Source organism: Podarcis melisellensis (genome assembly GCF_964234715.1).
Source record: "Podarcis melisellensis genome assembly, chromosome: W".
NCBI classification, from domain to species: Eukaryota; Metazoa; Chordata; class Lepidosauria; order Squamata; family Lacertidae; genus Podarcis; species Podarcis melisellensis.
This window is the reverse complement of record NC_138535.1, coordinates 9,967,703-9,990,236: the sequence shown is the minus strand read 5'-3', so window position 1 is coordinate 9,990,236 and position 22,534 is coordinate 9,967,703. Positions and strand designations below refer to the sequence as shown.

Sequence of the window (22,534 nt, the reverse complement as noted above, 5' to 3'; positions counted from 1 at the left end):
GGTGTTAAAGAAGGACCGAACATTTTTTATGTATGCAACAACGGCAGCAAGGATACTTATCGCTAAGAATTGGAAAACCCAAGATCTACCCACACTGGAAGAGTGGCAGATGCAGCTGATGGACTACATGCAACTGGCCGAGATGACTGGCAGAATCCGAGACCTGGGAGAAGAGAGGGTTGAAGAAGACTGGAAGAAATTTAAGATTTATTTACAAAAATATTGTGATTTGGCTGAATGTTAAGAAGGATGCTAGATCATAAATAATTGCTCACCACCAAATTAGATCTGAACTTGACGATAAGTGAGATTAAGGAAAACATAAACCTTTTGGAGAAATGTTAGATGTATTTAAATGAAGGGACATAAGATTGTAAACAAGATGATAATTTACATGAAAAAATCTTTTTAACGTGAGGGCCAACGTGAGGGAGACGTGAGGGAGTCCAAAAAAGTGAAGAAATTATGTTATATAAGTAAAGTCGTTTATTATTTATGCATTTGTATTTAAAAAATCTCAATAAACATTTATATAAAAAAAAATAAAACAGTACAAAGGTACAGCACAAACAACACTCTAAAATCATTCATTATAAAATTGATTCAATTCAAGCCACTGGCAACCATTGTGCCAGAGCTCCACGAAGATTGCCGAGGGAGGGAGTCAGGCTGTGCCCTGGCCAAAGGCCTGGTGGAACAGCTCTGTCTTGCAGGCCCTGCGGAAAGATGTCAAGTCCCGCAGGGCCCTAGTCTCTTGTGACAGAGCGTTCCACCAGATCGGAGCCACAGCCGAAAAAGCCCTGGCTCTAGTTGAGGCCAGCCTAACTTCTCTGTGGCCTGGGACCTTCAAGATGTTTTTATTTGAAGACCATAAGTTTCTCTGTGGGGCATACCAGGAGAGGCGGTCCCGTAGGTACGAGGGTCCTAGGCCGTATAGGGCTTTAAAGGTTAAAACCAGCACCTTAAACCTGATCCTGTACTCCACCGGGAGCCAGTGCAGCTGGTATAGTACTGGATGAATGTGATCTCGCAGTGAAGACCCCGTAAGGAGTCTCGCCGCGGCATTCTGCACCCGCTGGAGTTTCTGGGTCAGTCTCAAGTGCAGCCCCATGTAGAGCGAGTTACAATAATCCAGTCTGGAGGTGACCGTCGCATGGATCACAGTGGCTAGGTCAGGGCGATATATATAAAAATAACTGATTTGGTTCTACTATTAGAAATACATTGATGAAATGATGGTGAGGTTTAATAAATTAACTGCTTCTATTTGGACAGCTTTTCTGCTGCACTTGATTGGAAGGAGAAAAATAATAATTTCCTTCATAACAATTAAAACAATTTATTTAACCAAAACAGTAGCATTATAACATATGCCTCCCTGCTTGTTAACTGATGTGGTTAAACAGTTTTTTAAAAACAACAACTGAGTTTTAGACACATGAAAAACTTAAAACCCTTATTTCCTGATGAATAGCCTTTGGACTAGAATGTCTCTTACATAGAAAAAATTTAGAATGCTTTTTCCTCCAAAAGCATTTTATTTTAAAAATCCGATTTAAATTAAAAAAAACAAATTTAAATAAAAAATATGATTTTTAAAATTTTGTTTTTTAAAAAATCATTGATTTTTATCCACCCTGGTTGAAATTTGCAGCGGCCAAAGAAACACAGATATTGGAAAAGGAGAAAAAGCCCAAACTCCAGTATGAGAAGCAAATGGAGGAGAGACAGAGACGACTGAAGGAAAAGAAGTTGAAGGAGCAACAAAGGAGAGTAGCAGTAGAGGAAAAGCGGCAACAGAAGCTGGAGGAGGAGAAGGTATTGTAGAGCTGAATGCTGTTGCATTAGAGCAGGCATGGCCCAACTCGACCCTCCAGCTGTTTGGGAACTACAATTCTCATCATCCCTGACCACTGGTCCTGTTAACTAGGGACGGTGGGAGCTGTAGTCCCAAAACAGCTGGAGGTTCGAGTTCGGCCACCACTGATTTAAATAGTTAAGAGCAGGCATGGCCCAAATTTTCCCTCCAGCTGTTTGGGGACTACAATTGCCATCATCCCTGACCGCTGGTCCTGTTAGCTAGGGATGATGGGAGTTGTAGTCCCCAAACAGCTGGAGGGCCAAGTTGGCACTAGTTGTATCTGTCTTAATCCTCTTTTAAAGTTGTTTTAATTTTTTAAAATCATTATTAAACATTCAGCCATTATGTACATAAGAGTACACAATGTAACCTGTATACAAACTCCATGTACAAACTCCATATACAGTGGTACCTTGGGTTAAGTACTTAATTTGTTCTGGAGGTCTGTTCTTAACCTGAAACTGTTCTTAACCTGAAGCACCACTTTAGCTAATGGGGCCTCCTGCTGCTGCCGCGCCACAGGAGCATGATTTCTGTTCTCACCCTGAAGCAAAGTTCTTAACCCAAGGTAATATTTCTGGGTTAATGGAGTCTGTAACCTGAAGCGTATGTAACCCGAGGTACCACTGTACAAAGTTTGCTAAGAAAGGGAAGAAAGGAAAAGGAAAAAAATAGGAGGAGGAGGATAACAACAACAACAACAACAACAACAACAACAACAACAACAATAATTTATTTCTACCTCGCCCATCTGGCTAGGTTTCCCCCAGCAATGCTTAATAGCTTCCAACAGAATAATAATAATTATAATAAAAATTAAAATTTATTATTTCTATCCCTCCCATCTGGCTGGGTTTCCCCAGCCGCTCTTGGCGGCTTCCAACAGAATAATGATAATGATTTTTGTTGTGTATTGAGTCAAAGGATTTTATATCTGTATTATTATTGTCTGTATTTGCATTAGGGTAAAGTAACTGCCTTTTGGTTCCAGAGGGTACAGCTACTATTGGTTCATTTAAGCCGCTGTATTTGGATCCTCTGTCTTATTGGTTTCCTCCAAAAGGCAGGACTGTGATTGCCTGATATTGTTCCCTCCAAAATGTATCCTTTCTAGCTAGTTCCCTGTCCCTATAAATGTAGCTCTCCCCTCCTCAGGTCTCAGTCTTGTTTGCTTTAATAAAGAAGTGTTACTAGAGAACTGTCTCCAGCATATTATGTCAAGAGAGCTGAAATCACAAACCCCACGTCACAACAACTGGCGACGAAGGTGGGATCTGGAATGCTGAGGAGCGGTTAAATGCAGCCCTGCCTCAGAGTCCGGATTGTAGCTAAGAACAAGACTCACTGGCCAGCTGAGAAGACGACCCTGCCCACAGGACAATGGAGAGTCCAAGGGTATTGGAGCCCTTCCAGCCATCAGAGCCCCACACGTGGGAAGACTACGTTGAACGCTTCGAGTTATTCGCAGTGGCTCAAGGGATCACCGATGCCAGCAAAAGAAGGGCCACATTCCTGAGCTACTGTGGGCCTGAGATTTTCAAGCTGGCCAAGGCATTGCTTGCTCCAGCGAAGCTAAGTGAGACATCTCTCAAAGATATTCTTGCCTGCCTAACAAGCCATTTGGCGCCTACTGAGACCAAGATGGCCCGGCGGATGGAGTTTCATAAGAGGCAGCAGCGTGCTGGGGAGTCTGTATCTGCATTTCTAGCTGAACTGCGGAAGCTCGCTCAGCACTGCGACTTCCAAGATCTGGAAGAGACTCTCCTGAATCCATGTCATGGGAATGTGTGCCGTGAGAGTACAGTTCTGGGACAAACAGGCGGTACTCAAACTGGTGATTGCGAAGGGCAGTCGCCCCAGTCTCCTGGGCACTGACTGGTTCCCCGCCCTGGGACTGAGTATATCAGGGCTTAATTCAATCCAAACCTGCCCTGAGATGAGCGAGGCATTATGCAAAGAATTTGCTGGTCTCTTTAATGGAAAACTGGGTTGTTATAAAGGGCCCCCAGTTGACTTCAAATTGGACCCTGGGGTGGCCCCAATCCGACTCAAACCAAGGCGAGTGCCATTTGCACTGCAACCCAAGATCGAAGCAGAGCTGGATAAATTGGTCAAGCAGGGAGTTCTCTCACCCGTGGACTCCGCTAAGTGGGAGACTCCAATCGTCACGCTCCTTAAAGCAAATGGGGGAGTCAGGATCTGTGCTGATTACAAATGTACTATCAATAAGGCACTCAGGGGAAACTCATACCCCATTCCAGTTGTATCACATCTGTTGGCTAAACTGGCTGGGGGCAAGGTGTTTGCCAAAATTGACCTGGCACAAGCTTACCAACAGCTGCCAGTAACCCCACAATCAGCGGAAGCACAGACTATTGTCACACATAAAGGGGCGTTCAGAGTTAACAGATTACAATTTGGAGTTTGTGTGGCCCCAGGGATTTTTCAAGGGCTCATGGAACGCCTGTTAAGAGGTCTGCCGGGGGTCTTGCCATTTTTTGATGATGTTTTGATTGCTGGAAAAGACCCACAGGAACTGGTTGCGTGTGTCCGTGCAGTGTTGCTCAAGTTCAAGGAGGTGGGGTTGCAACTAAAAAAGGAAAAATGCAGTTTTGGGGTGCCAACTGTGGATTTATTGGTGTTTAAAATTGATGCATCAGGCATCCACCCCACAGATGCTAAAGTTAAGGCCATCATTGAGGCACCATGACCACAGAACAAGACGGAGTTGCAGTCATTCCTGGGACTTATTAACTTTTATCATTCGTTCTTACCCCAGAAAGCTTCGGTAGCTGAACCATTACATAGACTGTTGCAGAAAAAGAATGTGTGGCAATGGGGGCAGGGGCAGCAGAAGGCTTTTGACTCCTTGCGAGGAATGCTGAGTAGCAGGAGCGTCCTTGCTCATTATGATGAGTCGAAGCCGCTGGTCCTGGCATGTGATGCCTTTCAATACGACCTGGGGGCGGTGCTGAGTCACAGGGAACCGGATGGGTCGGAAAAGCCCATCTCTTTCTATTCCCGTACGTTGTCGCCCACGGAGCGCAACTATGCTCAAATTGACAAAGAGGCGCTTGCAATTGTGGCAGGAATCAAAAAGTTCCATGATTATGTGTACGGTCACCATTTCTCCATTGAAACGGACCACAAACCACTGTTAGGGTTGTTCAACCCGAACAAACAAACGCCACAAATTCTCTCCCCCAGAATGTTGCGTTGGTCTATATTCCTGAACGGGTTCCAGTACACCTTGACCCATGTGCCGGGGAAACGGTTGTGCCACGCTGATGCGCTGAGTCGATTGCCCCTTCCTGGTGGGAGCAATGAGGATCCTGCTCCAGCGGAGCACATAATGATGCTGGAAACACTTCCGGGGGCTCCTGTAACGGCTACTGATATAGCTGAGAAAACGAGGAAAGATGCTGTTCTCTCCCGTGTGCTCACTTGGGTGGGGAGGGGGTGGCCAGGTGGTCTGCATGAAGACAAATTCAGGCCTTATGCGACAAGGCAGCACGAGTTGTCCATGCATAAGGGTTGTCTCCTGTGGGGAGATAGGGTGATCATCCCAGCACCACTGAGAAACAGGGTTCTTGAGACGCTTCACATGGGACACCCGGGAATGGTCAGGATGAAGTTGCTAGCCCGATGTTATGTGTGGTGGCCTGGAATGGACCAGAACATAGAACAATGGGTACGAACATGCAAGGCATGCCAAGAGGTGCGGCCAGAAGTGGCCAGAGCACCACTTCACTGGTGGGAGCAGTCCAGATCTCCCTGGAGCCGGCTGCACTTAGATTTTGCTGGGCCATTCCAGGCCACCACACATAACATCGGGCTAGCGACTTCATCCTGACCATTCCCGGGTGTCCCATGTGAAGCGTCTCAAGAACCCTGTTTCTCAGTGGTGCTTTTTGGTTATCGTCGATGCATATTCCAAATGATTAGAAGTGGCGATGGTCCCTAGCATGGCATCAGCTGCCGTAATCAAGGTGTTGAGGCAGCTGTTTGCAACCCACGGGTTGTGATAGTTCAGAACTTAAATGGTTAAGTGTTCTGAGTGAGTGCGTCACCTACTGACGTCAGTTTAGAAGCTGAGGAGGAGCTTGTTTCCTGTACGTTCAGTTCTCTCTGTGTATCTGAGAGAGAGAGACATGTTTGCAATGGCTGCCAGCAGTGATGGCTGAAATGTTTCAATAAAGAGCTGTAAATAGACGGAGCTGTCTGTGTATGCTTGCTTGAAGGAAGTAAGACTGCTTTACACCGCTGTGTTCTACTCTGCTAAGCCGTGACCTGAAGGAAGCAACAGTGGCGCAGCTTTTGAAGAAGTGTGCCGGACCCGTTATAAACTGCTGATTGGCGATCGTAAAGCAATCAGAGGTCACGGCTCATCGATCAAGCTCGGCAGATCGATATCGAACACGGGTTACCTGAGACCATTGTATCAGATAATGGGGCAGCTTTTGTATCCCAAGAATTCAGGGCATTCTTGGCTGATAACTTCATAAGAGGGGTCACATCCGCGCCCTTTCACCCATCCTCCAATGGGCAGGCGGAGCGCATGGTAAGAACAGCCAAAGAATCCATTGCGCGCTTAATGGAGGATAACTGGTCAGCTCGCATCGCGCGAATGTTATTTTTGCAGCATGCGACGCCGTGTACTGCGACGGGCAAATCGCCAGCTGAGCTGCTCTTGGGTAGAAGACTGGTAACGGTGCTGGATTATGTCCACCCGGATAAAATGCCAAACCGTAATTCAAGAGCAACCCCCCAGGCTGAGACTGACACAACAAGGTATCTCGCCCCTGAAGATCTGGTCTGGGTGAGGAACTATTCACGAGGTTCGCGGTGGGTGGCTGGTGTGGTCACCCGGACTAGTGGACCTGTGTCCTATTATGTGACCTTGGAAAATGGGCAAGTTTGGAAGAGACATATAGATCAGCTGAGGCGCCGGGCGCTCAGCAGGGAGGAGTCTGATAATTCATCCCTGGCTAACAACGCAGAGCTGCAAGACCAGAGTGAAAATGGCCCAGAGGTGCAGTCACCAGGGGCTTCAGCAAATGAACCAGGGTCTGCTAGTCCTCAGGATGACGAGGTAAAGGTAGGGGACCCTGAGATGTCTGGGACTCCATCTGTTCCTGACGAAACCCCTATAGCAGCCCCCCTACCACAGGTGACACCCAATCCAGAACCGGCAACACCTGTTGTCAGGAGATCAAGTAGAAGTTCTAGGACCCCACAGTACCTGAGAGATTACGTCTGCTGTGCTCACTGGGGGGGGGGGGAGGGGTGTTGTGTATTGAGTCAAAGGATTTTATATCTGCCTGGGAGATATAAAATCCTTTGACTCAATACACAACAGGTAGACATTTGTTTGCTAACACAAGGAACATTATTGACATTTTGGAACTTTTGCAAACAAATATTAATACAAAAGCAGTGTTAATATTTATAGATGCGGAGAAGGCCTTTGATAATATTTCATGGAAGTTTATGAAGAAAAACTTGGAAGGGATGGGAGTGGGACGGGGATTTGAGAATGGGATAGATGCAATTTATTCAGAACAAAAGGCTAAATTGATAGTGAACAATGTGGTGACGGAAGAGTTCAAAATTGAAAAAGGAACACGACAAGGTTGTCCTATCTCTCCTTTGTTATTTATTTCGGTCCTGGGGGTGCTCTTGAATATGATTAGAGGAGACCGGTTGGTGGAAGGAATTCAGGTCGGAGCGAAACAGTATAAATTTAAAGCTTTTGCAGATGATCTGGTTTTGACCCTACAGGAGCCAGAATCTAGTACGAAAAGGGTATTACAATTGATTCAGGAGTTTGGTCGGGTGGCGGGATTTAAACTCAACAAGCAGAAAACTAAAGTATTGGAAAAAAAATTAACACCTTCAGAATCAGAAAGGTTTCAGAAAGAGACAGAGTTAAACGTGGTTAAAAAAGTAAGATACCTAGGGGTAAACATAACAGCGAAGAATATGAGTCTATTTAAGGATAACTATGAAAAGTGTTGGTCTGAAATTAAAAGGGATTTAGAAGTTTGGTCAAGATTGAAACTTTCCTTGTCAGGACGAATTGCTGCTATAAAGATGAATGTACTGCCAAAAATGCTGTTTTTGTTCCAGACTTTACAGATTGTGGATAAAATGGAGTGTTTTGGGAGGTGGCAAAGAGATATTTCCAAATTTGTCTGGCAGGGCAAAAAGCCCAGAATTAAGTTCAAGATACTAACTGATGCTAAAGAAAGAGGGGGCTTTGCCCTGCCAGACTTAAAGTTGTACTATGAATCAGCAGCTTTCTGCTGGTTGAAAGACTGGCTGCTTCTTGAAAACACTGAGGTTTTGGATCTGGAAGGTTTTAACAATGCTTATGGATGGCATGCATATTTGTGGTATGACAAGGTCAAAAGTCATAAGGCTTTCAAGAACCATATTGTCATGAAAGCAGTGTTTAATGTCTGGATAAAATATAAAGACTTATTGGAAAATAAGACCCCAAGGTGGCTATCACCAATGGAAGCTAAGGCCCGGAAAAGACTCAATATGGAGGCCAAATGGCCGAAATATTGGGAAATAATAGAAAAAGATGGAGATAATTGGAGGTTGCAGAGTTTGGAGAAACTAAAAGATAAAGTGTGAGATTGGTTACATTATGCTCAGATCAAAGAGGTTTTCAAGTTGGATAAAAAGATAGGATTCCAGGTGGAAAAATCAAAGTTGGAACCGGAATTGTTAGAACCTAAGACTAAGGTACTTTCAAGAATGTACAATTTGCTGCTAAAATGGAATACACAAGATGAAACGGTCAAATCGGCTATGATAAAATGGGCACAGGACATTGGGTATAATATCATGTTTGCTGACTGGGAAAGGTTATGGACCACCGGTTTGAAATTCACGGCATGTAATGCCTTGAAAGAAAATATTATGAAAATGATATATAGGAGGTACATGACTCCAGTCAAGCTTGCAAAAATATACCATTTGTCTGATAATAAATGTTGGAAATGTAAAGAAACTGAAGGAACGTTCCTTCACCTCTGGTGGACCTGCCCTAGAGTTAAGGCTTTCTGGGAAATGATATATAACGAGTTGAAAAAGGTATTTAAGTATACCTTCCTGTCAGGGAACTGCCATCGGAGAGGCAGGAGGTGGAGGGGCTCTCAGAAGTCAGGAGAGACTCAGCAGCGGAGGAAGGCACCAGCAGGGGGAGAGTGGGGGATCAGAAAGAGAGAGAGACGGAGGAATGGCTCTGGCAGTCTTCCAGCGATAACAGCGGAGAAGTTCCAGGTCCTCCCATAGGTACTCCCACCCCTCGCCGGAAACTGTCGCGCCGAGAGTCCAGACGACGCGTTTCCGTCAAGGAGCTTTTATGCTGGAGTAGATTCCGTAAACGCCCACTGTCGGATTCTGCCAGCGACTGACGGAGCCATGTTCAAGGGGCTCCGTGAGAGACAGAGGTTTGCTGACTTTGCCAAACTCTGAGGGACTAAGCTTTTACGCACAAGCAGCTCATTATCCCATCACAGCAATCCGACAGTCTTTGAAAGCAGCTTGTGCAAGGAGAGGCATCATGAGCAACCCAGCCGGAACCGGAGGAGCAGGAGCTGGAGCGGGTCCAAGCCTGGAAGAAAGGTACAGGGCGTTGGAGGTCCAGCTAGCGCTGCAAACGGCGAGGCTTGAGGAGAGGAGGGCTCAGGATGCGGATAAGGGAAAAACCACCCCACTCGCAAGAAAGGTGCCAGGATTGGTGCAGAAGTTTGGGGGGGATCCCAGGAACTATCAAGCCTTTAGAACAGAGATGCAATATGCCCTCAATCTGCAGTTTGATGACTTCCCCGATGAGGAGTCGAGAGTGGCGTTTGTGATTGGCCATCTCGAAGGGGGGGCGAAAGACTGGGTTAGGCCCCTGATGGCAGCCAATAATGACATCCTAAGGGACTCGAGGAAGTTTTTTCGCGCCATGGATCTGATGTTTTCCAGCGAGATTGAGCAGGGAGTGGTGCGCAGACAGTTAATGGCGTGTAAACAGGGGAGCCGATCTGTCCGTGAGTACTGGACTGAGTTCACCATGCTGATTCATAGACTGGGTTGGGATCTATCGAGTGACCCCATACAAATGCTGTTCGAAGAAGGGCTCTCTTCGGCAGTGAAAGATGAACTTTCCCGGGCGCCGAGGGCGGAGTCTATGGACCAGCTGACTAAATCCGCGCTGACCATAGGAGCGCGCCAGGAGGCGAGAGCTTTGGAAAAGCGGGAAGGAAAGGGGGAACGTTGGAGGGATTTCCGCATTCCAGAGATTCCAGAGCAGCCTTTCCCACCAGCAGAGCCGATGGAACTTGGAACAGCGCGCGCGCGCGCAGTTTCAAACCCCAGTGAAGGGAGGAAGAAGGAGGGAAAGAGTGCCAAGAAATGTTATCTCTGCCAACAGCCAGGTCACTTTGCCAGAGTCTGCCCGCAAAGAAAGGAATGGCAAGGGATGGCGGGAGCTGTTGGGGGGAAGGAGGAAGAAGAAGTCAAGGAGCAAGTAAAAGCCAACGCCTGGCTGCCACCATTGGGGCACAGCAGCCAGGCCAAAGAGCAGTGAAAGTGCCCACGCCGGAACCCCCAAGACCAGCGCTTGTGATAGAGGTGTTGCTAGAGCTGCCAAACGGACACCCACTAAAGATAAAAGCGCTATTGGATTCAGGCAGCTCCTGTAATTTTATGAGTAAGGAGTTTGCAGCTGAACACCAGATACAGACTATCCCTTTAAGTAACCCTTTGCAGGTGACCACGATTGATGGGAGGGAGCTGTTGGGAGGAGAAGTGAGCCAACAGACTGTCCCGATGATAATGAGGGTGGCAAGACACACCGAACTGATAGCGTTTAACGTGGCCACCTTGGGAGGAGCTCCCATTATTTTGGGGATGAGCTGGCTAGCGCTACATGATCCGCTAGTAGGCTGGCATCAGAGGGTGGTTTCCTTTGGATCAGCACATTGCCTAGAACACTGCAAAGAGGGAAAGGCTCAGGAAGGGGCCAGGGCCACTCTAGCAGGGACGGAAGTAACGGACAAAGGGAAGGTGCCACGACAATACGCTGACCTGATTGACGTCTTCAGCGAAAGAGAAGCAGACAAACTGCCCCCGCACAGACCTTTTGACTGTCTAATTAACTTACTCCCAGGAGCACAATTGCCAGTGGGCAAGCTGTATGCAATGTCAGACAGTGAAATGCAGGAGTTAAGGGAGTTCATTGACAAGAATCTCAAGCGAGGTTTCATCAGAGAGTCACGAGCGGTGGGGGGCAGCCCAGTGTTCTTTGTGGACAAAAAAAATACTAATAAACCCAGATTGGTCGTGGACTTTCGGGCCCTAAATGCAGTGTCAGAACCAGTGACCTTCCCCATGCCCAGAATCGATGACATTTTGACCCGGGTGAGGAAAGGGAAATTTTTTACCAAGCTGGACCTTAGGGGTGCATATAATCTGATACGTATGAGAAAGGGTGATGAGTGGAAAACCACTATGTTCACCCCCTTGGGGGCCTTTGAGTATCTCGTTATGCCCTTCGGTCTACAGGCGGGCTCGGCCTGTTTTCAATCGTTCATGAATCACGTATTGGGACCATTGCTTTACAAGAACTGCGTAGCGTTCTTAGATGACGTCCTGGTGTACTCGGAGAATGAGGAGCAGCATGTACGAGATGTAAGAGAGGTACTGAGCAGATTGCAAGAAAACCAGCTGTGGGTGAAACTGGAGAAGTGTCAGTTTCATACCAGGGAGGTGGAATTCCTGGGGTACCGGTTGTCAGACAAGGTTATTGGCCATGGATCCCAGCAAGGTTCAAGCGGTACTGGAATGGAAGACACCAAAAACTAAGAAGGACGTGCAAAGATTCCTGGGCTTCGGAAACTTCTATCGGAAGTTCATCAAAAACTTTGCCCACTTAACGGCCCCCATCACTGATTGTCTTAGCAGCAAGAAGAAATTTGTCTGGACGGAAGAGGCGCAGCGAGCGTTCGAAAAATTAAAGAAGGCGTTTGCGTCGGAAGAGCAACTTCTGCACGTGGATCTACAGCAACCAATGAGAGTGGAGACTGACGCATCAGACTGAGCGGTGGGGGCTGTGCTTCTACAGCCGGGAAAAGATACGTCGGAATGGAGACCGTGTGCTTTCTTCTCGCGGAAGTTGAACAAATCTGAGAGGAACTACACCGTATACGACCGAGAACTGCTCGCCATTCACGAAGCATTCCGGAGATAGCGACACTTGCTGATTGGGGCGCAGCACAAGGTCCAAGTGCGAACCGACCACAAAAATCTGGAATATTGGAGAACAGCCAGAGTACTGAACCAGAGACAAGTGAGATGGGCCCAGGAGTTCTCCAAATTCCATTTTGAAATTCGTTACCAGGCTCGGAGAACGTAAGGGCGGACGCTCTTTCCAGAAAACCTGAGTACTTAGAGGGGGAGGGAGCGCCTGAGGAAAGGCATATAATCCCTGAGGACCGCTGGGTGTGTGGGGCGGCATTGGTGGGGCAGAGAGAACTGGTAGAGGGTACCGAGAACGATGAATACGCCCAAGAGAAACTCAGAGAACTCAGGGGGACAGGGGAGAACACAGGGGGGTTTGAAGAAAAGAATGGGGCGTTGTATTACAAAGGGGCACTGTACATACCCGATGGGGAACTGAGGGGCAGAGTACTCAAACAGTTACACGACAGCCCCACAGCGGGGCACTTCGGGCAGCACAAAACCATGTGGTTGGTTACCAGGGAGTTTTGGTGGCCCAAGGTGAGGGAAGACGTGTGGGAATATGTCAGGGGGTGCGACAGGTGTCAGCGAGCGAAAGGGGAGAGGCTGGCACCAGCTGGGCTATTGGAACCCTTACCCACGCCAGAAAGGCCATGGGAGGCAGTATCCATAGATTTTATGACGGACCTGCCAAAATCCAAAGGGAAGACAGCCGTCATGGTGGTAGTAGACCTATTAACTAAGATGTGTCATTTTATAGCCTGTTCACACGCGGTCACAGCGGAAGAAACCGCCAAGTTGTTTGTAGAGCATATTTTCGGGTTGCATGGCGCCCCCTTGAGGGTGTCAGCGACAGAGGGAAACAATTTACTTCCAGGTTCTGGAGGAAGCTCATGAGCTTACTGCACGTGGAAGTCAATTTTTCTACTGCCCGGCACCCAGAAACAAATGGGCAAGCGGAAAGGGCAAACGGGATTTTACAACAATACCTGAGGTGTTATGTAAGTGACAGAGAAAATGATTGGGTAGATAAGTTGGCTCTGGCAGAATTTGCATACAACAACGCAGAGAATGTGTCCACAGGGATAAGTCCCTTCCTGGCGAATTATGGGTGTCATCCCAGGGCATTTCCAGGAGAAGGAGGGGAGAGATGGAGTGTCCCGGCTGCGGAACACTTTGTTGAAGAGATGGAAGCGATCCACCGGCAACTCCAACTTAACTTGGAGAGGGCCAAGGAAGAATACAAGAAACAAGCAGACAGAAGCAGAAGGGAAGGTGAAACCATAAGGGTGGGGGACCGGGTGTGGCTATCCACCCAAGGGTTGCCGTTCAAGGGTGGGTGTAAGAAATTGAGACCCAAGCCGCTGGGACCCTTTGAGGTCATACAACAGGTCAACCCAGTGGCATTCAAACTCAGATTGCCCAACCACATGAAACTGCACCCAGTATTTCACAGGTCTCTGCTGTCGCCATACCGAGAGGGGCGAGAGTGGGGGGAACGTGAGAGGGAGGTTACACAAACACCAGTCATAGAAGAAAGGGAACGCAACATGCATGTGGCAGAAATCATTGATTCCAGGTGGAGAGGGAATCAGGTGGAGTATTTGGTAGAATGGGAAGGGGAAGTGGAGTCGGAAAACACATGGGTACCGGCAGAGGAGGTCAATGATGAGATGTTAATAGAAACGTTTCATCAACGGTTTCCAAGGAAACCTCAGCCCGTGGAACGATTCAGGAGGGAACACTTCGGCACAACCGATGAGGAAGAGGAGTTTGCAGGGTTCCCAGAATCAGGGCTGGAAGAGGGAATAAACTCTGACGAGGAAGAGGACACAGGGAGACAGTGGAGAGAAGTGTTCGAATCCTCTGATGATGAGGAGTGTGCTTTCCAGGGTTTTCCATCCTCACCGCCAGCAGGGAAGGGGGCGGGAGAGGGGGGAGGGGGCCCTGGAGGGGAGGTGGATGTCAGGGAACTGCCATCGGAGAGGCAGGAGGTGGAGGGGCTCTCAGAAGTCAGGAGAGACTCAGCAGCGGAGGAAGGCACCAGCAGGGGGAGAGTGGGGGATCAGAAAGAGAGAGAGACGGAGGAATGGCTCTGGCAGTCTTCCAGCGATAACAGCGGAGAAGTTCCAGGTCCTCCCATAGGTACTCCCACCCCTCGCCGGAAACTGTCGCGCCAAGAGTCCAGATGACGCGTTTCTGTCAAGGAGCTTTTATGCTGGAGTAGATTCCGTAAACGCCCACTGTCGGATTCTGCCAGCGACTGACGGAGCCATGTTCAAGGGGCTCTGTGAGAGACAGAGGTTTGCTGACTTTGCCAAACTCTGAGGGACTAAGCTTTTACGCACAAGCAGCTCATTATCCCATCACACTTCCCTAAGAAACCAGAGGTCTTTCTTTTAGGCATCGTCGGCCAGAGGGTGTTAAAGAAGGACCGAACATTTTTTATGTATGCAACAACAGCAGCAAGGATACTTGTCGCCAAGCACTGGAAAACCCAAGATTTGCCCACACTGGAAGAATGGCAGATGCAACTGATAGACTATATGGAGCTAGCAGAAATGACTGGCAGAATCCAAGACCTGGGAGAAGAGGCTGTGGAGGAGGACTGGAAGAAATTTAAGGACTATTTACAAAAATATTGTAAATTGTATGAGTGTTAAGAAAGATGTAAGATTATTAACAATATGGCACCATTAAGTTAGTTAAAAGGAATATGAAGATAAATGAAAATATAAGAAAAGATAAATTTTGGATAAATATTATGTTAAAATTAAGCTTTTAAGGTTTGGGTAAAATTATCTAAAATTAGGGACACAATATTGGAAAATTATAATATAAGAATTGAAACAAGGTGATAAATTGCTGGGTAAAGTTCGAAAAACCTGGAAAGCAGGAACGAGAGATGCGAGGAAGTCCAAAGAAGTGAAGAAAATATGGTTATTGTAAAGTTATATGTTATTTTGTTTGTTTTTTTAATTGTATTAAGAAAATCTTTAATAAATATCTTAAAAAAACAACAAAGGATTTTATATCTGTATTATTATTGTCTGTATTTGCATTAGGGTAAAGTAACTGCCTTTTGGTTCCAGAGGGTACAGCTACTATTGGTTCATTTAAGCTGCTGTATTTGGATCCTCTGTCTTATTGGTTTCCTCCAAAAGGCAGGACTGTGATTGCCTGATATTGTTCCCTCCAAAATGTATCCTTTCTAGCTAGTTCCCTGTCCCTATAAATGTAGCTCTCCCCTCCTCAGGTCTCAGTCTTGTTTGCTTTAATAAAGAAGTGTTACTAGAGAACTGTCTCCAGCATATTATGTCAAGAGAGCTGAAATCACAAACCCCACGTCACAACAATTTTTGTTATCCCAATCATTATTCAAATATTCTTTAAATACTATCCATTCTTTATTAACCTTCTGAGTCAAGTATCTTCGAAGTCTCTCTGTCTTTTTTGCCAGTTGTATATATTCTACCATAGGGGTCGACAAGGTTTACCAGCCATGGGCCGGATCACTCCCACAAAGATTGTCCGTGGGCCGGACTGGTTCAGCGTGATGCCGGAAATCGCGCCTGCGCGTGCCCAGATGCTGGAAATCGTGCCTGCGGAGAAGCGATTTCTGGCATCTGGACACGCGCAGACATGATTTTCGGTATCCGCTCGTGCGCAAACACGATTTCCGGCACCACGCGGGGAGTCCCCCGCTGTGCTGGGGGACTCACCGAGTGGGCAGCTCGGCTCGTGGGCCAGTAAAACGGTCTTCGTGGGCCGCATGTGTCTCATGGGCCACACGTTGCCAACCCCTGTTCTAACATTTGGGCCCGCCAACTGGGTTTTGTGGGAATATTCTCACTTTTTCAATTTGTCAGCACTCAAATTCTGGCTGCTGTCATTGCATGCATGAAGAGTGCTCTCTAACCTTTTTCTTAATTTCTGATGGCATGATTTCTAATTAGGAAGGCCTCCAGGTTTTTTTTGTAAATGGGCATTTGAGTATCTTTTTCAGTTCAGTATATATAAAAAAGGTAAAGGACCGGCGTTTGCACCACAGTGCCACCCGCGTCCCACTTCCGAGGAGACTTGGACATTTTGGGATACGAAGAGCCAGCTGCAAAGCTTTCGAATCTGAAAACGGAATTGCTTTCGGAATCGCGCTGGTTCAAAGCCACGACTTAGGTTTCGGAGAGAACTCTGCCTTCTCCCGGCGGAATTCAACTTACAGGGTTGTACTGCAGGGCAGAGACATAGGCCTGCACCGCTCCTTCCATGTCGCCTGCGGCAACTAAAGCAGCGGCGAGGTTGATGTATCCGTCAATGAAGTCCGGCTTGAGGCGCAGGGCGTGCCGATAGTGCTCAATTGCCTCCTGCAGTTGGCCCCGTTCCTTGTACACGTTCCCCAGATTTGAGTAGGCTTCGGCCAGCAGTGGGTTCTGCTTGATTGCCAAAGTGCTGAAGTGAGCAGACCTGGGGAGGGGGAAAACGAAAGATTGTCTGGCATTTAATCTAATAGGTTCTCTCTCTCTCTCTCTCTCTCTCTCTCTCTCTCTCTCTCTCTCTCTCTCTCTCTCTCTCATCTATCTATCTAAAGGTAAAGGGGACCCCTGACCATTAGGTCCAGTCATGACCAACTCTGGGGTTGCGGTGCTCATCTCGCTTTGTTGGCCGAGGGAGCCGGCGTACAGCTTCCGGGTCATGTGGCCAGCATGACTAAGTCGCTTCTGGCAAACCAGAGCAGCACACGGAAACACCGTTTACCTTCCTGCCGGAGCGGTGCCTATTTATCTACTTGCACTTTGACGTGCTTTCGAACTGCTAGGTGGGCAGGAGCTGGGACCAAACAACGGGAGCTCACCCCGTCACAGGGATTTGAACCGCCAACCTTCTGATCGGCAAGTTCCAGGCTCTGTGGTTTAACCCACAGCGCCACCCACGTCCCTCATTATATATATATTGTGACTATTTCCTCCATGCACTAAACTGGGATTCCCAGAAGCAACTGGCTGCCCAGTGCTCAAAACAAGATGACTAGATCAGCCACTGGTCTGATCTAGCATGCCTGCTCTCCGTTCTTTTTGTAAATGGGAATGTGAGTATTTTTTTTAATTAACCATATACTGTTTTAAAAAGCTTTGAACTGCCCCCTTTAAAAAAGCTCAACAACTCTGACCTGCCCTAAAAATACTGCTCCCCTAAAAATACTTCAACAACTTTGACCTGTTCCCCTAAAAATACTTCAACAACTTTGACCTGCCCCCCTTGAAAACTCAACAACTTTTGTCTGCCTCCCTAAAAAAAAGTGCATGGATGGATGGACGGATGTATTTTGGCCTTCTCCCCAAAAAAGCTCAACAACATTGACCTGCCCCCCCCAAATTCAACAATTTTGGTCTGCCTCCCTAAAAAAAGGTGCATGGATGGACTGATGGATGGATGGATGGATGGATGGATGGATTTTGGCCTGCTCCCCTAAAAGCTCAACAACCTATGACCTGCCCCCTTAAAAGAACCTCAACAACTTTGGTCTGCCCCCCTTGAAAAGTCAACAACCTTGACCTGCCCCCTAAAAAAGGTGGATGGATAGATGGATTTCTGCCTGCTCGCCTAAAAATACTTCATCAACTTTGACCTGCCCCCCCCAAAAAACTCAACAACTTTCGTCTGCCTCCCTAAGAAAAGGTGGATGGATGGATGGATGGATTGCTGGATTAACCGATATGGTTAAACAATTAAAAACCCCCCCAAAAAACTTAGACTGAGTTTCAGCACACATGAAAAACTTTCAACAAATCCTTATTTCCTGATGAATAGCCTTTGGACCATAATGTAACTTAAATAGAAAACTATCTTTAGAAAGGTTTTTCCTCCAAAAGCATTTTATTTTAAAAATCCAATTTAAATAAAAATAATCTGATTTAAATAAAAAATAATCCGATTTTTTTAAAAAAACCTTGATTTTTATCCACCCTGTTAAAACACCTCCGGGGAGGGATTCTCACCCAGTTTGGGGAAGTTTTTAATGTTTAACACTGTCTTGTGTTTTTAATAATTGATTGGGAGCCGCCCAGAGTGGCTGGGGAAACCCGGCCAGATGGGCGGGGTATAAATATTATTATTATTAGTAGTAGTATTAGTATTATTATTAATAAATGTGTGTGTGTGTATATATGTGTATATGTGTGTATATATATATAAATAATATTGTATGTATATATATTATATTATTTGCATTAATAATAATTTTTTTCCAGAGAGTAACGATCTCACAGTTACCGCTGCCTAACTCCATAGATTCAACAGGAGCACTATGAGGGAGTGCTGCATTGGACCCTGGAGCGGCTGGAAACCCGACAGAAGAGATGGTCATGGGGTGGCTCTGTGACCTGGCAAGCCAGGTAGGTGTCTGCCGCCCTTTCTGTCACCCTGGAGAGATACTGCCAGCCAGAGTCGTCATCTCCTCCTCCTCCTCCTCCTCCTCCTCCCCCCTCCTCCTCCTTTTCTTCCTCTTCTTATCTTCTTCTTCTTCTTATTTCCCCCTCCTCCTCCTCCTCCTTTTCCTCTTCTTCTTCTTCTTCTTCTTCTTCTCCTCTTCTTCGGCAATCCCTCGTAGCCGAGGAAGATCTTCCATCAACACTGTTTTAGCAATGATTCCGTAAGTGACTGCAGAGTCCGATTCTGAATCCACACGTCCTTCCACAGTGGCGGAAATTGGTTTCTGGGTGGGAGTTGATCCCGGTGTGGATTTGCCCAGCGCACCTTCCTCTTCGCCCGTTTCTCCCTCGTGTCCTGAGTTCGAGTGTCTTCAAAGCCCAGGGTGCCTTTGGTCAAGGCTGTTCTCCAACTGAAGCGCTCTCAGGCCAGTGTTTCCCAGTTGTCGGTGTTTATACTACATTTCTTCACCGCCTCTATTGCATCTGCAGAAAACAGCAGCAGGAGACTTTTTCAGGTGGTTCACAATTTAGCGGAACCACCTGTAACATCGGGGCCCAGTACGGGCCACATATTCTCCTGCAATGATTTTGCAAAGTTTTTTGCAGATAAAATCGCTCAGATTCGGGAAGAAGTAGACTCCACCATGGGAGCAGGGCCGGGGCGGGAGAGTGCTAGAGCTCTGTCTAGTCAAGTTGAGTGGGATCAATTCCAATCTGTTACCTCCGAGGATGTGGACAGGCTGCTTGGACAAGTGAAACCAACCACCTGCCTCCTGGATCCTTGCCCATCCTGGCTTATAAAAGCTAGCCGGGAAGGACTGGGCGATGGGCTTCGTGGGGTGGTGAATGCTTCCCTCCGTGAGGGAGCCTTCCCAGACCCACTGAAAGAGGCGGTTATTAAACCGCTTCTTAAAAAACCATCTTTAGATGCGGCCACAATGGCCAACTATCGCCCAGTCTCAAATCTTCCATTCTTGGGCAAGGTGATAGAGCGAGCGGTTGCTGAACAACTCCAGGCACGCCTGGAAGAAGCGGACCATTTGGATCCCTTCCAGTCGGGATTCAGGCCTCATCATGGGACTGAAACTGCCTTGGTCGCACTGGTTGATGATCTCCGGCGGGCTAGGGACAAAGGTGAGAGCTGTTTCCTAGTTCTGCTGGATCTCTCAGCGGCGTTTGATACCATCGACCATAACATCCTTCTGAACCGTCTTGAGGGGCTGGGAGCTGGGGGCACTGTCATACAGTGGTTCCGCTCCTTCCTCCTGGGCCGTGTTCAGAAAATGGTGGTGGGGGATGAGTGTTCAGACCCCTGGGCTCTCACTTGTGGGGTGCCTCAGGGTTCTGTCCTCTCCCCCATGCTTTTCAAGATCTACATGCAGCCACTGGGAGAGATCATCAGGAGGTTTGGGCTGGGTGTTCATCAGCATGCAGATGATACCCAGCTCTACCTCTCTTTTAAATCAGAACCAGTGAGGGCAGTGAAGGTCCTGTGTGAGTGTCTGGAGGCGGTTGGAGGATGGATGGCGGCTAACAGATTGAGGTTGAATCCTGACAAGACAGAAGTACTGTTTCTGGGGGACAGGAGGCGGGCAGGTGTGGAGGATTCCCTGGTCCTGAATGGGGTAACTGTGCCCCTGAAGGACCAGGTGCGCAGCCTGGGAGTCATTTTGGACTCACAGCTGTCCATGGAGGCACAGGTTAAATCTGTGTCCAGGGCAGCTGTTTACCAGCTCCATCTGGTACGTAGGCTGAGACCCTATCTGCCTGCGGACTGTCTCGCCAGAGTGGTGCATGCTCTGGTTATCTCCCGCTTGGACTACTGCAATGCACTCTACGTGGGGCTGCCTTTGAAGGTGACTCGGAAACTACAACTAATCCAGAATGCGGCAGCTAGAGTGGTGACTGGGAGCGGCCGCCAAGACCATATAACACCGGTCTTGAAAGACCTACATTGGCTCCCAGTATGTTTCCGAGCACAATTCAAAGTGTTGGTGCTGACCTTTAAAGCCCTAAACGGCCTCGGTCCAGTATACCTGAAGGAGCGTCTCCACCCCCATCATTCTGCCCGGACGCTGAGGTCCAGCGCCGAGGGCCTTCTGGCGGTTCCCTCATTGCGAGAAGCAAAGCTACAGGGAACCAGGCAGAGGGCCTTCTCGGTAGTGGCGCCCACCCTGTGGAACGCCCTTCCAGCAGATGTCAAAGCGATAAACAACTACCTGACATTCAGAAGACATCTTAAGGCAGCCCTGTTCAGGGAAGTTTTTAACGTGTGATTTTACTGTATTTTTGGTTTTTATGGAAGCCGCCCAGAGTGGCTGGGGAGGCCCAGCCAGATGGACGGGGTATAAATAATAAATTATTATTATTATTATTATTATTATTATTATTATTATTATTATTATTATTATTATTATTATTATTATTATTATTATTTTTAAAATTTTGCCTTGAGATCTTTCAACCTCTTTTGTGGACCACCAGCATGACGCTTTCCATTTTTAAGTTTGAAAGAGAGTAGTTTCTTTGGATTTGCTTTGAGACGGTCTTTAAAATGCTGCCAGCTAGAGTAGTCAGTGCTGGGCCAGATAGACCACTAGTCTGGCTCCCTGTAAGGTAGCTTTGGATATATGAAAAACTGATCATAGTAATGAAGTGTGGTTTGATTTAAAAGTAAAGGTGAAGGGTTCAGTAAATGTGGCCTGTTTAAACTGGCTCTTTCTACAGAAAACAGGATAGCTTTCCTATGTCGATTATCTCACAGATACTTGTTAGACCAGGGGTCAGCAAACTTTTTTAGCAGGGAGTCGCTCCACTGTCCCTCAGACCTTGTGGGGCCGGACTATATTTTGTATAAAAAGAAAAAAAAGAATGAATTCCTATGCCCCTCAAATAACCCAGAGATGCTGTAAGGATACCAGGGGGTTACTTGAGAGCAGTCAGGCAAATGCCTCCCTGGTCGGCTGTAAAGCCTCGTTATTGGTGCCCAAAACCCTTCACCATGCAGAGCGCCACTATTCCGTGGCTCGCTCATTCACTGGCAGAATCTGTGAGTGGGCGGTCCTTAAACCTTCCCCAGCAAAGTAGTTTCTTGACGCCCAGTCTGCGCCTCCCCTCTCGGCATGAAAGCTTACTGCGCAAGGAGGGCGTGGGTAACGGAGGACCTCTCCCCTCCCCGCTTTGCCCAGGCAAGGTGTCCTGGCACCACCTCACCTCCTCCGGGCCCTGAAGCTCCTCTCCACTGGAGGCGTGGTTACTCTCCTCCGCTGAGGAAGTCTGCTTCCCACGATCTTTGGGGGCTTTCTGTAATCCATCTGGCTTTTCCCCTCTCGCCCCTGAGCCAATGGCAGTTCCCTGACATCCCCCCCCTCCTCAAGACCCCCCTCCCCGTTGGTGAGGTCTTTAAATGTCTCCTCCTCTAGACTTCCGGGTCGACGCGATCAGCTAATGGTGGATTCCCTCCGGAGCTCCGGAGGGAATCGGCTTTACTGCAGACAGGTCTTACCGCGACGGCGAGGCGGAGACCCTTAGAAACCGCAGGCGCGGAAGCCTGCGGACTTGGTGACTCGGTGGGCACCTTAAGCGCCCCCTCCGACCCACGAAGAGCCTTTTTAAAGGCTACGGAGAGGGTACGGAGAGCGGCGCGGTGCTGGGAGTAGACCGCTACTGCAGTGAAGCGAAGCCGTGAGCCATGGCTGGAGAGCGCCGACTTTTCCCCCTGAAATTTGGACTTGAAACAATCCCGTGAGTAGAATGAAATTTGGACTCTAAAAATTCTTTATCCTTGAATTCGGTACGACCGGGGGGATGTGCTAAAGGGAAGTCCGCACCCCCTCCTCTACAGAAAGATTTAACGCAAAGATCGGTGAACTAAGGTGGAGAGATTTCTTTTGTGGTATGAGTTAAAAGATAATAATTCCTCGAATTTGACAGAAGAAGATTTGTGCTGGAGAGTAAGAATTGAGTTTTGGAAGTTTTTGTCTGACCCCCCCCCCCCCTGGAC

General features: G+C 47.7%; 1 pseudogene across 1 annotated transcript in view; it reads left to right on the top strand.

The window, feature by feature from the left end:
* Positions 1 to 22,534, top strand: part of LOC309361214 (ensconsin-like) — a 225,524-nt pseudogene that overhangs the window by 3,917 nt on the left and 199,073 nt on the right. Inside the window, exons 2-3 of the transcript XR_014173427.1 lie at positions 1,655 to 1,818; positions 18,401 to 18,495. The product of XR_014173427.1 is annotated as an ensconsin-like (transcript). The remainder of the gene's footprint in view (positions 1 to 1,654; positions 1,819 to 18,400; positions 18,496 to 22,534) is intronic.